Here is a 15112-nt window from a genome sequence, read left to right on the forward strand (position 1 = left end):
TGGTCAGCAACCTCTATCTTACCTTCTTGAATGGATGGTGAAGCCGTTGGTGCCATGCTTGCTTTTTCCTTGAGCTTTTCGGCTTCTCTCCTTTGTTGCATTTGTAATTGGTCTTTGTAAACCTCTTTAGGAGATAATGGTTCCAGCTTGATCTTCTTCCCTTTAAACCTGAAAAAAATACTATTTTCTCGACCAAAATGAGTAGCATCTTTATCAAATTGCCATGGTCTACCTAATAGTATGTGTCCGGCAATCATAGGCACAATATCACATAAAACTACATCCTCATAACTACCTATATTAAATTTTACTTTGGCTTGTTTGTTTACTTTCATCTCACCACTATCATTAAGCCATTGTAATCTATAAGGTTCTGGATGTTTAATTGTTTTCAAGCCTAATTTATCAACTACAAGATTACTTATCACATTAGTACAACTCCCACTATCTATAATCATGCTACAAATTTTACCTTGTATTTCGCAGCGAGTGTGGAAGATGTTTTCTCTTTGTATCTGTTCTTCATCTTTGTAGACAGCAAGTACTCTCCTTGAAACCAAGCTTAATTCGGCTTTAGATGTATCTACAGGTTCGGTTTCATCTCCATTACATTCCTCCTCTTGCTCGGTTTCAGCGCCACTTTCTTCACTTGCGGATTCCAGCTCACCATCACCCTTTAATACCATGATTCTTCTATTTGGGCATTGGCTGGATATGTGTCCTCTTCCTTGGCACTTAAAACAAATTATTTCTCTAGATTTTTGAGGTTTAGGATCAGATTTTACCTCACCTCTAAGTGCTTGGACAGATTCGGTCTTGACCTCCCTTCTTGGCCGGTTGGTTGATTCTTCTCCTAATTTCGGCCTCAACTTGTTTTCATAAGTGGAATTGTTTTTCCAGCCACTTGAACTTGTCCTTCCACTGCTAGAAACTCCTCCAAACCGTGTACTAACACCCCTCCTCTTGAATTGGTTCTCAAGTTTAATGGCTACATGCAACATCTCCTCCAATTCCAAGTATTGTTGTAATTCAAGTTGGTTGGCAATGTCACGGTTTAACCCTCCAAGAAATCTTGCCATTGTTGCCTCTCTATCCTCCCTCATGTTTAACCTCATCATTAACATCTCCATCTCTTTGTAATAATCCTCCACGGACCTACTTCCTTGAGACAAAGATTGAAGCCTTTGATGCAGCAACCTTTGGTAATGGGATGGCACAAACTGCTTCCTCATGACTCCTTTCATTTGTCGCCATGTTGTAATTAAGTCTTCACCAACCCTCCTTCGGGTGCTTTGCTCATTTATCCACCATTGGAGTGCATAATGGCCAAACTCCATTGCTGCCATCTTCACCTTCTTACCTTCCGAATAGTTGTGGCAGTCAAAAATCATCTCCATTTTCTCTTCCCACTCCAAATAAGCTTCAGGATCACTTTTACCCATAAAAGGTGGGATATTAACCTTGATATTTCCCAAATCTTCATCTGTATCCTCCCTCCTATATCTCCCACGGCCAGCTCTATCTTGGACAGCAAAGGTTTCGTCCATACCTTCCTCAAAGTCACCGTCCAATGGCTCCTCATCAAATTCCTCTCTCGGCCTCTCGCGACCTCCTCGTCCTCGGCCTCGTCCTCCATGGAATTCTTGCCTATTTCTTGTATTCGGCCTTCCTTGTGAGGCTTCTAATCTTCCCACTCTTTGGTTTACATGCTCAAATTGAGCACTCATCCGCTGTATTGATTCCAAAATAGTTCTCAAGTCCACTTGGTCTCCACTACCGGTAGCTCGGTCATCGCCATGAAATGCTACGGACTCTTCCTCATTGATCCTCAAGGGTGGATACCCTCTTCTTATTCTAGAATCTGCCATGTTAGTAAAATACTGCAAAAATAAAATAAATCCTCACAATATTCACTCCCTCACGTGTTTCACTCAAACAAGGTCTCGACACTCGTGTTTGCACACTAGTTTCGGCTTTTACCCTCTTTTAAGCTCACACACTCTTGCCTTTTTCCACTCAATGAATTATCTCAAAATTCTAATTAAAACACCCACAAAACAGCAATTAGATCACTAGTATGTTTTAATTAAACTTATCAACAAACAGTAAGCAAAAAGTAGTTAATACCGAAAGAATCCAATAAATCCTAATTTTTCGGCTTTCTAGACAAGAAAACACAAAATAATGGGAAAACGTTTGAATTTTTGAAAACTGCACCAGGTGGTAGTAGATTATGAGTTCAAGAATAAAATTCTAGAAAAAGAAATTCAAATACGAACAAGAATCAAAGAGAACAAAAATATAGAAAAGTGTTGGTTGTTGTTCTTGTAATTCAAGTTTTGTATCAATTCCTTTATCTAATTTTAATCCAAATAATTTAAGCACCCAAAATCCAAATATCCAGCAGCAAAAATAATTCTCCAGCAACTCAAATATTGAATAAATAATAAAAAACCAGCAGCTCCAACAAATTTCCAGCAAACAAATCAAACTCCAACAAACCGAAATATTTTTTTTTCTTCTTTTTTTTTTTTTTTTTTTTTTATTCGGCTTTACCTTCTTTTTTTTTTTTTCACTCACAGAACATAAACAACTGCAGTAGCAAGAATAATTACCAAAATTGCAATTCCAACTCCAAAACAAACATCAAACCCGTGACCTCCAAATAAACAAAATGTGCAGTTTTTTTTTTTTTTTTTTTTAAATGTTGCCGCAAACTTCTTTTTTTTTTTTTCTTGTTTTCTTTTTTTTTTTTTTTTGACTATATGAATGCAAATATTTAAGACTAAAACAGCAAAGAAAAATCAACAAAAACCAAATTAACAAGAACAATGATAAAAGACAACCAACAAACTAGGAAACATAAATACGATAAAACTAGGAAATCCTAATTCAACTAGGAATGAATTTTTTTTTTTTTTTTTAAGATGCTGAACGTGTATAGGATGGATGCAACCTTAACCTAATGCTAAAATTGCAGAATAACACAAAAACAAATAAAGCAAATAAAGATAGATCAAACCTGAACAAAATTTAGCTCTGATACCAAATGATACGAACCTATGATGACCTGCTCCTAAACCCGTATTATATTAGCCCGGATCTTTAATTAAGTTCAAGTTCTAATGGAATGGACCTCAACCCCTAACCAACCTGTGGTTAGAAACCTTGGTATAATGAAGACGCCACAATAGGGGATGGAAAACCTATTGATAAGTCAAGCTAAAACAACCAATTCTCTAATGGTGTTTTAGGTGTTCTCAAAGAACAAAGAGATAATTAATCTCACAAGTATTTTCTCAATCAAATCAAAGTTTTAAAGTTATATTATTAATGAAAAATAAGCCTTTAAATAGGCTTTGAAAGAAACAAAATAAACCCTAAAAACCCTAGGAAAAACCGGCCACACAATGAAGAAGTCTACCTTGGCCGAAACTTTCCTTTTCCTAATCTAATTTTGATTAATTAATTCCTTTATTTTGAATTAGGAATTAATTAATTTACAATGAAAATAATAAAATAATAACTTTCCTAATCTTATTTGTCAAGAAAATAAATAAATAGAAACTAAAAATAATGGTAGTTTCCTAAAACAAAAAGTAGAATAAAATTAGGAAACTAAAATACTAGCTTTTTTGATCAAGTTGACTTTGATCAATCTTTGACCTCTTTGAGCTTCAAATCAGCTTCTAGATGCTTTGTAGGATGCCAAATAAGCTAAATATGAAGTCCCACACGTTGCCCATGCTTGGAAAAATAAGAAAAGGCTAATACAGTAAAATACAGTAAAGCCAGCAAGCAATACAGCAAATTCGGCCAAATTGTTGAAGCTGTCCGTACAAGCCCTTTTTGATTGCATTTGAGGCTGCTTTTACTTGATTCCATGACCTCTTAGGGATATGTATTGAACCCATAAAGCATTGGAACCATTCCATGCTTCTCGGACTCCAAAAATGTACCAAAACCGTCACCCGGGTCCGTATTGGCTTCCACCACTTGGATGCTTAGAATAGGCCTTGTATCTTCAAGTATGGACAAGCTCTGTTGAGATTGATTACCCCCTGTATAAATACTTCCAGGTTGTCCTTAAATCTCTTAATTTGAGCTCTTGTGATTGGCCTAATCTTCATCCGTGTCGAGTCAGCAACCCAGCGGGTTATCGGTTGAGCGGGCTCGGGCGGAATCACATCAGTGAGCCATGTGCTGATGGTATTAGACCATCTTCTCATTTTGGGAATATTAATGTAGAATATAATGAAAATGATAGTAGTAGTACGGAAGACGTGGCTTTCAATAGCTTAGACATGACCCGTGCTGCATTAGAAACTTTTGATAATGATCCTAATGAATTTGCTACCTTATTGGAGGATGCGGAGAAACCTTTGTACCTAGGTTGTACCAAATTTACCAAGTTGTCGGCTTTGGTTAAATTATACAACTTAAAGGTAAGATATGGATATTCTGATAAGAGCTTTGATGTACTGTTGCAATTGTTATCCCAGATGTTGCCAAATGACAATGTGTTGCCAACCTCCATGTACAATGTTAAGAAGACTTTGAGTGCTTTGGGAATGGAGTACATCAAGATTCATGCATGTCCTAAAAGTTGTATTCTGTTTAGGAAGGAATATGTGGACCTTAATGAATGTCCTAAATGTGGATTTGCTAGATGGAAAATTGATAAGAATGGAGTTGCTAGCAATATTCCAAATAAAGTTTTATGGTACTTTCCTATTATTCCGCGTTTTAAACGAATGTTTCGTAGTGTTGAAACAGCTAGGAATTTGACATGGCATGCCAATGGGAGAAAAGTTAAGACAGGGGAAATGCAACACCCTGCGGATTCTCCATCTTGGAAGTTGGTTGATCGTTTATGGCCAAACTTTGCATCCGAAGATAGGAATTTGAGACTTGGGATCGCGGCCGATGGAGTTAATCCACATAATATGTTTAGTAGTAGGTATAGTTGTTGGCCTGTGATGACGGTTGTGTATAATCTTCCTCCTTGGTTGTGTATGAAGCGGAAATTTATGATGTTAAGTCTTCTAATTTCTGGACCGAAGCAACCAGGAAATCAAATTGATGTATACATGGAGCCGTTAGTTGAAGACCTGCAGCGGTTGTGGAATGAGGGTGTTACGGTCTTCGATGCTTACCGTCAGGAGAAATTCACGTTGAAGGCAGTGTTGCTATGGACAATAAATGATTTCCCAGCTTATGGTAACTTGTCCGGTCATGCGGTGAAGGGATATTATGCTTGTCCAATTTGCAGTGAAAATACTTTTGCTACAAGGCTAAAGCATGGAAAAAAAATGAGTTTTACCGGGCATAGAAGATTTCTTCCTCCAAATCATCAATATAGAAGGCAAAAGAAGGCTTTCAATGGATTTCAAGAATTTGGAGTGCCTCCAAAACCGTCGACTGGAGAAGAAATCTTAGATAAGCTTAATGCAATGAGATTTGATAACTCACACAAGAGGAAAAGGACTGTTGATTATGAAGAATGTTGGAAGAGGAAGTCCATTTTTTTTGAATTGGAATATTGGAAATTTCTCCATGTGCGACATAATTTAGATGTCATGCATATTGAGAAAAATGTTTGTGAGAGCATATATGGTACATTGCTCAATATTCCTGGTAAGATGAAGGACGGAGTTAATGCTCGGTTAGATTTACAAGAAATGGGTTTGCGGAAAGACTTGGCCCCTAAGCCTCAAGGTAATCGAACTTTCCTACCACCGGCCTGCTATACATTATCAAAGCATGAGAAGAAATTGTTTTGTAAGTGTTTAGCGGACTTAAAGGTTCCAGATGGTTATTCTTCAAACTTTAGGAATCTCGTTTCAATGGAGGACTTAAAGATGGTAGGATTGAAATCTCATGATTGTCATACATTGATGCAACAACTCTTGCCTCTTGCAATTCGTGCAATCCTTCCTAAACATGTGAGACATGCAATTGCAAGACTTTGTTTTTTCTTCAATGCAATTTGCAAGAAGTCTATCATTGTTGCTGAATTGGAAAATATTCAAAATGATCTAGTCACAACTTTGTGCCTTTTAGAGAAATTCTTTCCACCATCATTTTTTGATGTAATGGTTCATCTAACTGTACATTTGGTTCGAGAGGTAAGATTGTGTGGACCAGTACATTTCAGGTGGATGTACCCGTTTAAGAGGTACATGAAAGTATTGAAAAGTTATGTTAGAAACAAAAATCGGCCAGAAGGTTGTATTGCCGAGGGTTACATATGTGAAGAAGTGATTGAGTTTTGTAGTGAATTTCAGAGAGGATTAGATGCAGTTGGAAACCCAATTGGTAGATATCAAAAGTTAAATGATAAGGATGATGTTGGTGCCCCATTTAAAGGTGGAAAAAATCAATCAATTGATCAACAACTTTGGGAGCAAGTTCATAGATATATACTTTTGAATACACCAGAAGTGGAACTGTATGTCAGGTGCGTATATACATGTTAATGTATAAAATAATTGATATTTTTAATATATATATATATATATATATCAACATGTATAATTTAGTTGATATTTTGAATATATTAATAGGCATCGATAAGTTGATATGTTGGATATTTTTATTAATTACAACAACTTTTATTTGTTTTAGTATTCATTTTGAAGTCTTGAAGTCAAGCAAAAAAAATCGAGGAAAAAAAGCAAAATAGTTTCAAGACGAACACAAACGTACATTTACGTACTGGTTACATGATAAGGTATGGGAAAGTTAAATATTCAATATATAATATCATTGTTTTAGCTTTAATTTTTCATATTTTTCTATTGACTAGATTGCACAAGAGCGAAGTCAACCTAATCACACAGTGTCTGAAACATTACGATGGTTAGCCCATGGTCCGCAATGGGTGGTAACGAAACATGAAGGATATGTCATTAGAGGGGTTAGATTCAACACTATAAATATGGATAATAAGAGGGTCACCCAGAATAGTGGTGTCAAAGTTATTGCCAAAAGTGAGCATTTTGCTAGTGCTAAGGATAATAACCCAATTTTAGCCGAGATGACATACTATGGGATCATAAGAGAGATTTGGGACGTCGATTACACTATGTTTCGAATTCCAGTGTTCAAGTGTGATTGGGTTGACAGCAGTGGTGTGAAAGTTGATGAGATGGGGTTTACATGTGTTAACTTTAGTAAAATTGGATATAAATCTGACCCATTCATCATGGCTTCACAAGTTCAACAAATATTTTATGTTGAAGATCAACTTGACTCGAGATGGTCTGTTGTTTTAACTCCACCACGACATTGTACTTTGGTTGAAGAAGATGTTCTTGGCGATACTACAATGGCTCACAATCCATTTGCCATACAATTGCCAAGTGTTGATGAAAATGATAATGAGGATGAATGTGAGAGTGGCTATGTTCGTAATGACTGTGAGGGGATATGGATAAACAATATCTTCTAAATAAATTGGTACGTATATTTATTAACTTATAATTATATTTTAAGTAATATTTATTTATTCATTGTGTGTTTTTTTCTTATGTGTTTTCCACTTTAATTAGGAGAATATGTGCCATGCCAAACCTTAAGAAGGTAAATATTCATTAAATTTTCATTTGCCAAATTACAATTTAATTTATTAATTATGATTAAGTTTTTATTAATTTATTTTGTGTCAGTGCTAACAAATTTTTTTATTTTTCCATATGCAGTATGAGGGCGTAATATCGTCAACACGAGTACATCAACTTCCATCTCAGTAAGTATGCATATGTAAAAATATGTCAATGAGATGATATTTAATTATATTGATTATTGTTTTGTTATGAACAAGTATTTATTTTAAATTTTTATATTCTAATTATTTTGGACGAAGTTAGTTTGGGTTTTTTGCTATTATAATTAATTTTATATTTTAATAAATTTTTATGAAGATAAATCTAAAAAAGTATAAAAGAAATGGCAGTTTATGAAGATAACTAAAAGTCGCCTAAAATATATAATGACATATAATAAGATCAATTTGGCGACTCATATAATTTTTAGCGACATAAATATATTGTGTATATGTCGCTAAATAGGTAAAAGAGTCGCTAAAAATTCATAAATATGCGACTCTTATAATTTGTCGCTAAAACATGAACGGTCGCTAATATGGCGACACTAAAAACTCCTCGCTAATTGTTACGGGTCATTAAAAAACCGATCCACACAATTTGTCGCTAAAAATAATACGTCGCTAAATAGGCGACAAAAAAGCGTCGCTAAAAATTCATGAGACGCTAATTTAGAGACACTAAAAAATAGTCGCTAAAAATATATGGTCGTTAAAAGAGAGACTCACATAATTCGTCGCAAAAAATAACGTGTCGCTAAATAGGCGACAAAAAAATGTGTCGCTAAAAATGAATGAGTCGCTATTCAGGAAGCATTTTTAGCGACATAATTATTTGGAGACGAATCACGTAAGTGTCGCTAAAAATGTATTAGCGACTTTATTATAAAGAGTCGCTATTTTATAAGTCGCTATAAGTACATCACTGTATGAGTCGCTAAAAATTAAATGTGCGTCGCTAAAAATTATTATTAGGCGACTGTTATGATACGTCGCCTGTTATCTTATATATTTCGCGACAAGAAATTTGGCGACTCCGTCAAATGCGTCGCTGTTTATTTAGTGCGACGCAGTACTTGCGTCGTGTATCAGCTCGATTCTAGTAGTGATTAAAGACAAAAATTTAAAATTTATATTGATTAATCACCTTAAATCATAGCAAAAGTTAAGATTTATAATTATATTATTAATCACCATATCTCAACAGGATTTACTTTGCCTAAATAGAGTTTTAGTTGGTTACTAAATTTATATTTGACCACTTTTTAAATTTTAAATTCTAACATTTGATATAATTAAAGGCTAATAAAGGAAAACCTAATGCTAAACTTATTAAGTTATCCTGATATAAGCTTGACTCATTTTATATATGTATATATATATATACATATATATATATGTTAAATCAAGGCACGTGTGTGTATATAGTCATAGAGAATCATGTACATAATATGTATATGTAAATATACTTGATATATATCTATATATATATATATATATAAATAGTTCATCTATGGTATGGACGTCCACATATTTTTATTATGCGGATCTCCACAAAGATGATTATTTTAGAAGAAATCGTTGTTAGTACTATCACACAGAGATGAGTATTGACGATAGTTTTTTCAAAAACCATCGTCTTTGAAGCTGTCGTCACAATAGGAAGAAATTGTTGTTAGTACTATCACACAAAGATGAGTATTGATGACAGTTTTTTCAAAAACAGTCGTCTTTGAAGCTGTCGACACAATAGCATGGTGCTGATAGTCCGCACTATAGAATTTCTTTATATATATATATATACACACACTGCATTTTATATATGTACAATTATCAAATAGCCAATCATAGCTCAAATCACTACTACAACCAACTAATTTAATGCCTCAATTTTTCCTTTTTTTGTGTTTTTTGTCTTCAGTCTTGTTTAACGAAATCTAATAGAATTTTAGATGACAATTTGTGAAAAAAACCGAAACATCATCTAAAGTGAAAAATGTGAAGGTTCGCACTAAAGACTCTTCATATATATATACTCCATTTCCTATGCGAATGTCCATATTTTATTAAAATATGGATATGGCTTTAGATGACAGTTTTTTTAAAAACCTGTCATTAATAATAGCATTTTAGATAATGATTTTTTGGAGAAACTGTTATCTAAAATGAGGTTCGCATTGAAAAATTCTCATATATATATATATAATAATAATTATTTAGTTAAGATATTTTGATTTTATAAGATAAGAATATAATGTAAAAAAGTCTGCTAAAGTAAAAATGATCGATTTGCCTTGATTGATTTGTATGGTCTTATAACTTTATAAAATTGAGATATTTTCACAAAGTCAGAATTGTATATATATATATCTAATTTATATAAATACTCATCATCAATAGCTTCTCCAATAAGATTATTTAGATGAAAATATGTCGTTCCCACTAAAACTTGTTCTCATATGTAACAGTTCAGTCTACTCGCATGTGAATATTGTCCGCTTTGGCACTGAAGAATTCTTTTATAATCCAGCCCTCATAGGTTTAAAATGCGTCCACAAGGGAAATGTATCCACAACCTTATAAGGCATGATTCGTTCCCTTTTCCAACCGATGTAGGACTTCATAATCCACCCCTCTTGGGGCCCAGCATCCTTGCTGGCACACCGATCCAGATACTGGCTTTGATATCAACTGTAACAACCCAGTCCACCCGCATGAGATATTGTCTGCTTTGGTACTGAGGAATCCTGTAACACCCCGTCCCGAAGTACATCAGAAATTTTCCAACTTTGATGGAGGTTGACCGTTAACCGTTGACTTTGATTTTGACCGTTGACAAAGGGGTCAAAAGTTGACTTTTTGACTCGGATGGAATTCTTGGTTGACTGAGGTACCGTTGCGAAGTACACGTTGGCACAAGTTCGTAGACTAGTAGCACATTGAAAACGGAGCTACGGTTTGAAAGTTATGAGTAAAACAAGTTGAGGCCCAAACTGTCCAAGGGGTGCCGTAGTTGACTTTTTATTCATGCAAAGTTGAGCTTTGACTCATGCATGGTTGTAAAGTACTAGTCGATACGAGTCCGTAGACTAGCAGCACGTTCGATTTAGACATGTTGTTTGAAAGTTATGGACCTGTAGAGTTTTTCAAATACTATATTATTTTAATATTATTTTTAAACGTGTAACGATGTATCACGTGTGACTTAATAAATGTGACCATGTGACACCATGTGGAGATGCCACATGTTAACCATGTTTAATACCAAATTATTATTTTATTGTTATTTTATATAATAATATTATTTTTAATATTATTTAATTAATTTTAATTTATTTCTTTTTATTTCTTTTTCTTTTTTTTTTCTTTTCCCCCACGTGGGAAAAAAAGGGGACCTAGCCCCGATCCCTCCTTCTTCTTCCTTCTTCCTTCATTTTTCTTCCCACTGGCCGTCTCTCTCTCTCTCCCGTGTTCATTTTTCTCCGGCCACCACAAGCCACACGCGCCAGCCACCGTCCAAGACCACACGTCGGTGAGCTCACCAGCCAAATTTGGCGGCCGGTTGGCCGGCGACGCGCCCAGATCGGGCAGGTGAAGTCGGTGGCGGCGAGTTTAAAGTTTCTGGCGATTCCGCTGTATTCCGGCCAACCCAGTCCAAATTAAACCTCCTTTCCCCCTATTTTGGGTCTTCTGATCTCAAATATGGCCTCCAATTTCCAAAACTCGAAGCGGTTTGCAAGATACGGGGAATTGAATCTCGGCCGAAACTTTCCGGCCAAATTCCGGCCACCGCAGGTCGAATTGAACTCAATGGAGGTCAGTAATGATCCTCATCTCACAAGCTTTCCATAGACATATAATTTGTCAATTTTGGTTAACGTTTGTGTTAGACCCCCCGGGTACCGGGTATTATTTACCCGAATAAAATATTAATTTATTTGACTGTGTGTGAATTGTGTTCTAGGGGCACGGGTGAGCCGTGGAATTGATCCCATGGAGGATCTTAGGTTAATTGCATGCTCCAAGTGAGTGACCCACCTTTAAAAATGTTTTGGGGTAATTAATTATATTTATTTGGTGTTTAATTGATATCTGCAATTATGCTCATGTGGTGAAATTTAATTATAATTATGGAAAAATATTATTTTATACGTATGTGTATGTTATTGGTGCTAAATGGAATTTTTGGGTTATTAAGAAATCTCCGATTTTTATTATTGTGATTTAATTGTATTTATTACACATGAGCAAGTATTTTTAGTAATTAATTGTGTCTGGATTTTATATTATTTTTAGGCATAATTGGTTTGAACATTTTAAGGAAATTATTTGTTTAATTGGTGGTTTAAATTTTATAATTATGCCCGTGGTATATTATTTGTTGAACCTCGTGTTACGAGAAAAATTATTGTTTTATCGTTATCGATGTTTTCGTACTGGGTATGTTAAAAGGAAATGTGGGATGGTAAATTTGAGAATTGGTATATTTCCCACGGTGATTTTGGAAAAATGGTACGGTTATAATTAATTTAATAATTATTTTAGACGCACTCATACAGTATTGGTATTCTGGTGTATATGTGGTTAGCGCGCAAGTTATTATGTCTCCCGTGAGTTGCCATTGGACAGTGGGCAAGCAAGTTTGATATAGTGCACATAGCCGCCCCCCACCTTAGTTGGGATGACGGTTTCAGCAGCGGTACTGTCTGGACGCCGAAGTACCGTTTGCAAGTTTCTCTCTTTAATCTCCCCACCAGTCGGTGCTCGAGGCGCTGGGTATCGGAGGGCATCACTGGTATATGGTGTGGTGCGTCAAGTACAAATTTTTCAGATAGAAATTTCAAACTCAAAAGAGTACAAAAATTATTTATTATAATTTATTACATTTTAATTATATTTGGGCTATTTATTTATTTGTTGTTTGTTAAATTATTTGATCCCTTGGTTTTTGGGAAATACGAATATCGGGTTTTGTGAAAATGTTTTAAAAAGGGGAACATTTCCAACGGAGTGAATAGTGAGGGTTTTGAGAGAAAATATTACTTCCATTGTTATTATTATTTATTTATCTAATTGTTGGTATTAATCAAATTTCTTTATTTGTTATATTATTAATATTAAAAGTGTTCAGTAGATAGGGTCACTCACTGAGATGATTAGCATCTCACGTTTTTAAACTCCGTTCCCCTAGGTCTAGGTTGGGAGACGTTGATCGTCTGGGGCGAGCCCGACGTCTCAGTTCATTACCGAAAGTCCAAGAAGTATTTCTTCCATTTTTCCTCTCCATATTGTATTGCTTCTTATCTGTCATTTTATTAATTCCACATTTAATTGTATAATGCTCTGTATACTGTATTGGACATGTAGTTATTATTTATGCACTGGGTTGCTGTTATTCTTTGAAGTGCTGCAAATTTGTAGAATCAATTTGTAGTATTGTGGGAGGAATAAGGGGATGATTTTAGAAGTGTGTTTTCAGTGTAGGAAATTTTTGGTAAGTCCTACCCTTAGGGGAGGTGCTGCCGGATTTTCTGTTGGAAGGTTCGGTGGTATTTCCCTGGGATTAGGGCTTGTCTAGGGTTCCAGGGTGGAATTCTAGATGGGTCCTGACAAATCCTCTTACAATCCAGCCCTTACAAGTTTACAATATGTCTCAAAGGAAAGGTATCCACAGCCCCTTATAAGGACATGCTTCGCTCCTCTTTCTAATCGATGTGGGACTTCATAATCCACCTTCCTTGGGGCCTAGTGTCTTCGCTGGCACACCGATCCAGGTCTGGCTCTCATATCAACTGTAACAGTCCAGTCCACCCGCATATGGATATTGTCCGCTTTGGCATTGAGGAATCCTCTTACAACCCAGCTTTCACGGGTTTAAAATGCGTCCACAAGGGAAATGCATCCACAGCCTTATAAGGCATGCTTCATTTTCCTTTCTAACCGATGTAGGACTTCACATATATGTGCCACAATGCCATTTTCTATACAAGTATTCAAAAATAATAATAATAATAATAATAATAATAATAATATCAATATAGCCATCATATTGAATTTTGTATTATATTCAAAAACAACAAAAAAAAAAAAAGAAAAAGAAAACCTTGTGTTTAATTAATGTTGTCACTATCAATCACTTTATTTTCCTAGTAGAACATTTGACGGCTTTAGATTTGAACATAGATTTGGAGGTGAGCATGGAGAAATTTCTGGATACACATTGTATATCCTACTAGATTCCATGCTGGTGAGTACCCAATAATAGAAAGCCATGGATAGCACTAAATCCATGTCATCTAAAACTAAAAAAATGGGGATCAACATCGTTTACAATTAAAAATTCCTTCCAGTTTCTTCCTTATATTTTTTATTTTCTTTTGTTATTATTATCACTTTTTCTCTTTTACTTCTATTCTCCCACTTTCACTTCCCGATTACTTTTTATTGTTGAAGAACAAACTCTACCTCATCTTTTAAGATAAAGAGGCTCAAGAAACTAGTGCCAACAATTTTTCCATCTCTATGAGTAAACAATCAATTTTTTGAAAGCATATTCTGCATATTCAACTTATGATAGTAGCTGTTTTGAGGAGAGTTCTGGTAACGGTGATGGAGAAGAGATTTTTTGTTTTTTACTTTGGAAAAGGATGCTTGAGGGAAGTGAAAATGCGAAGAAGATAAAAGAAAACAAATATAAATACATAAGATATGGATTAAAGTGGAAAGCCCTTAAAAACTTTAGAGAATGTCTATCTGAAATTTTTAATTTAATTTAATTTAATTCAATTTTTTATATAAATGATTTGGATTTAGTGCTACACAAGGCACTGTTTAATTCGCCATGCACGCTAATATGGAATCCAACAGGGTACATATTGTTAGTTCTTCAAATAACCAAAGATACGCTTGAGATTAGCTTTGAAAAAATTGTGTGCAGGCTTGATTCGATAACATCTGGGTCAAAACCCAAACCCTTTAAGGGTCATTAAGACTTATGGAGGCCAAGAACAATGGGAGGCTTACTCGATCATTGCCAGTTCCATTGATGGTTTTTTGGACAAGCTAGAGCTAATAATTGGGACTGGAATGCAAATGAGGCTCTTATTTACATAATATTAAGGAAAAATATAAATGAAATGAAAGTCCATCTCTATCAACTAAAAAAACCCAAAAGACCTAACAAATCCAAAAAGAGATGGGCCTACATATGAGGGAGAATGCTAGAGAAAAATATAAATGAAATGAAAACTTACATTCCATTAGTTTAAGCTTTTTAACAACTATGTCTACGTGTATGTTTAACTATGACTAGCTTACAAAAAAAAATTGAAACAGAGTTAGGATGCTTCATGACTTTAAAGTTTCATGGAGTTTTGGCTCAGATAGATTTGGTTTTTCATCACATATATATGCAATCTTTTTATATTTCAAATTCATCATGTTAATGTATATAAGCATTTATTAATTTATCATCCATATGCAAATGGTGGAGAGTAATTCAGCAAG

This window comes from Ziziphus jujuba, chromosome 3 (assembly GCF_031755915.1).
Source record: "Ziziphus jujuba cultivar Dongzao chromosome 3, ASM3175591v1".
Lineage (NCBI taxonomy): Eukaryota > Viridiplantae > Streptophyta > Magnoliopsida > Rosales > Rhamnaceae > Ziziphus > Ziziphus jujuba.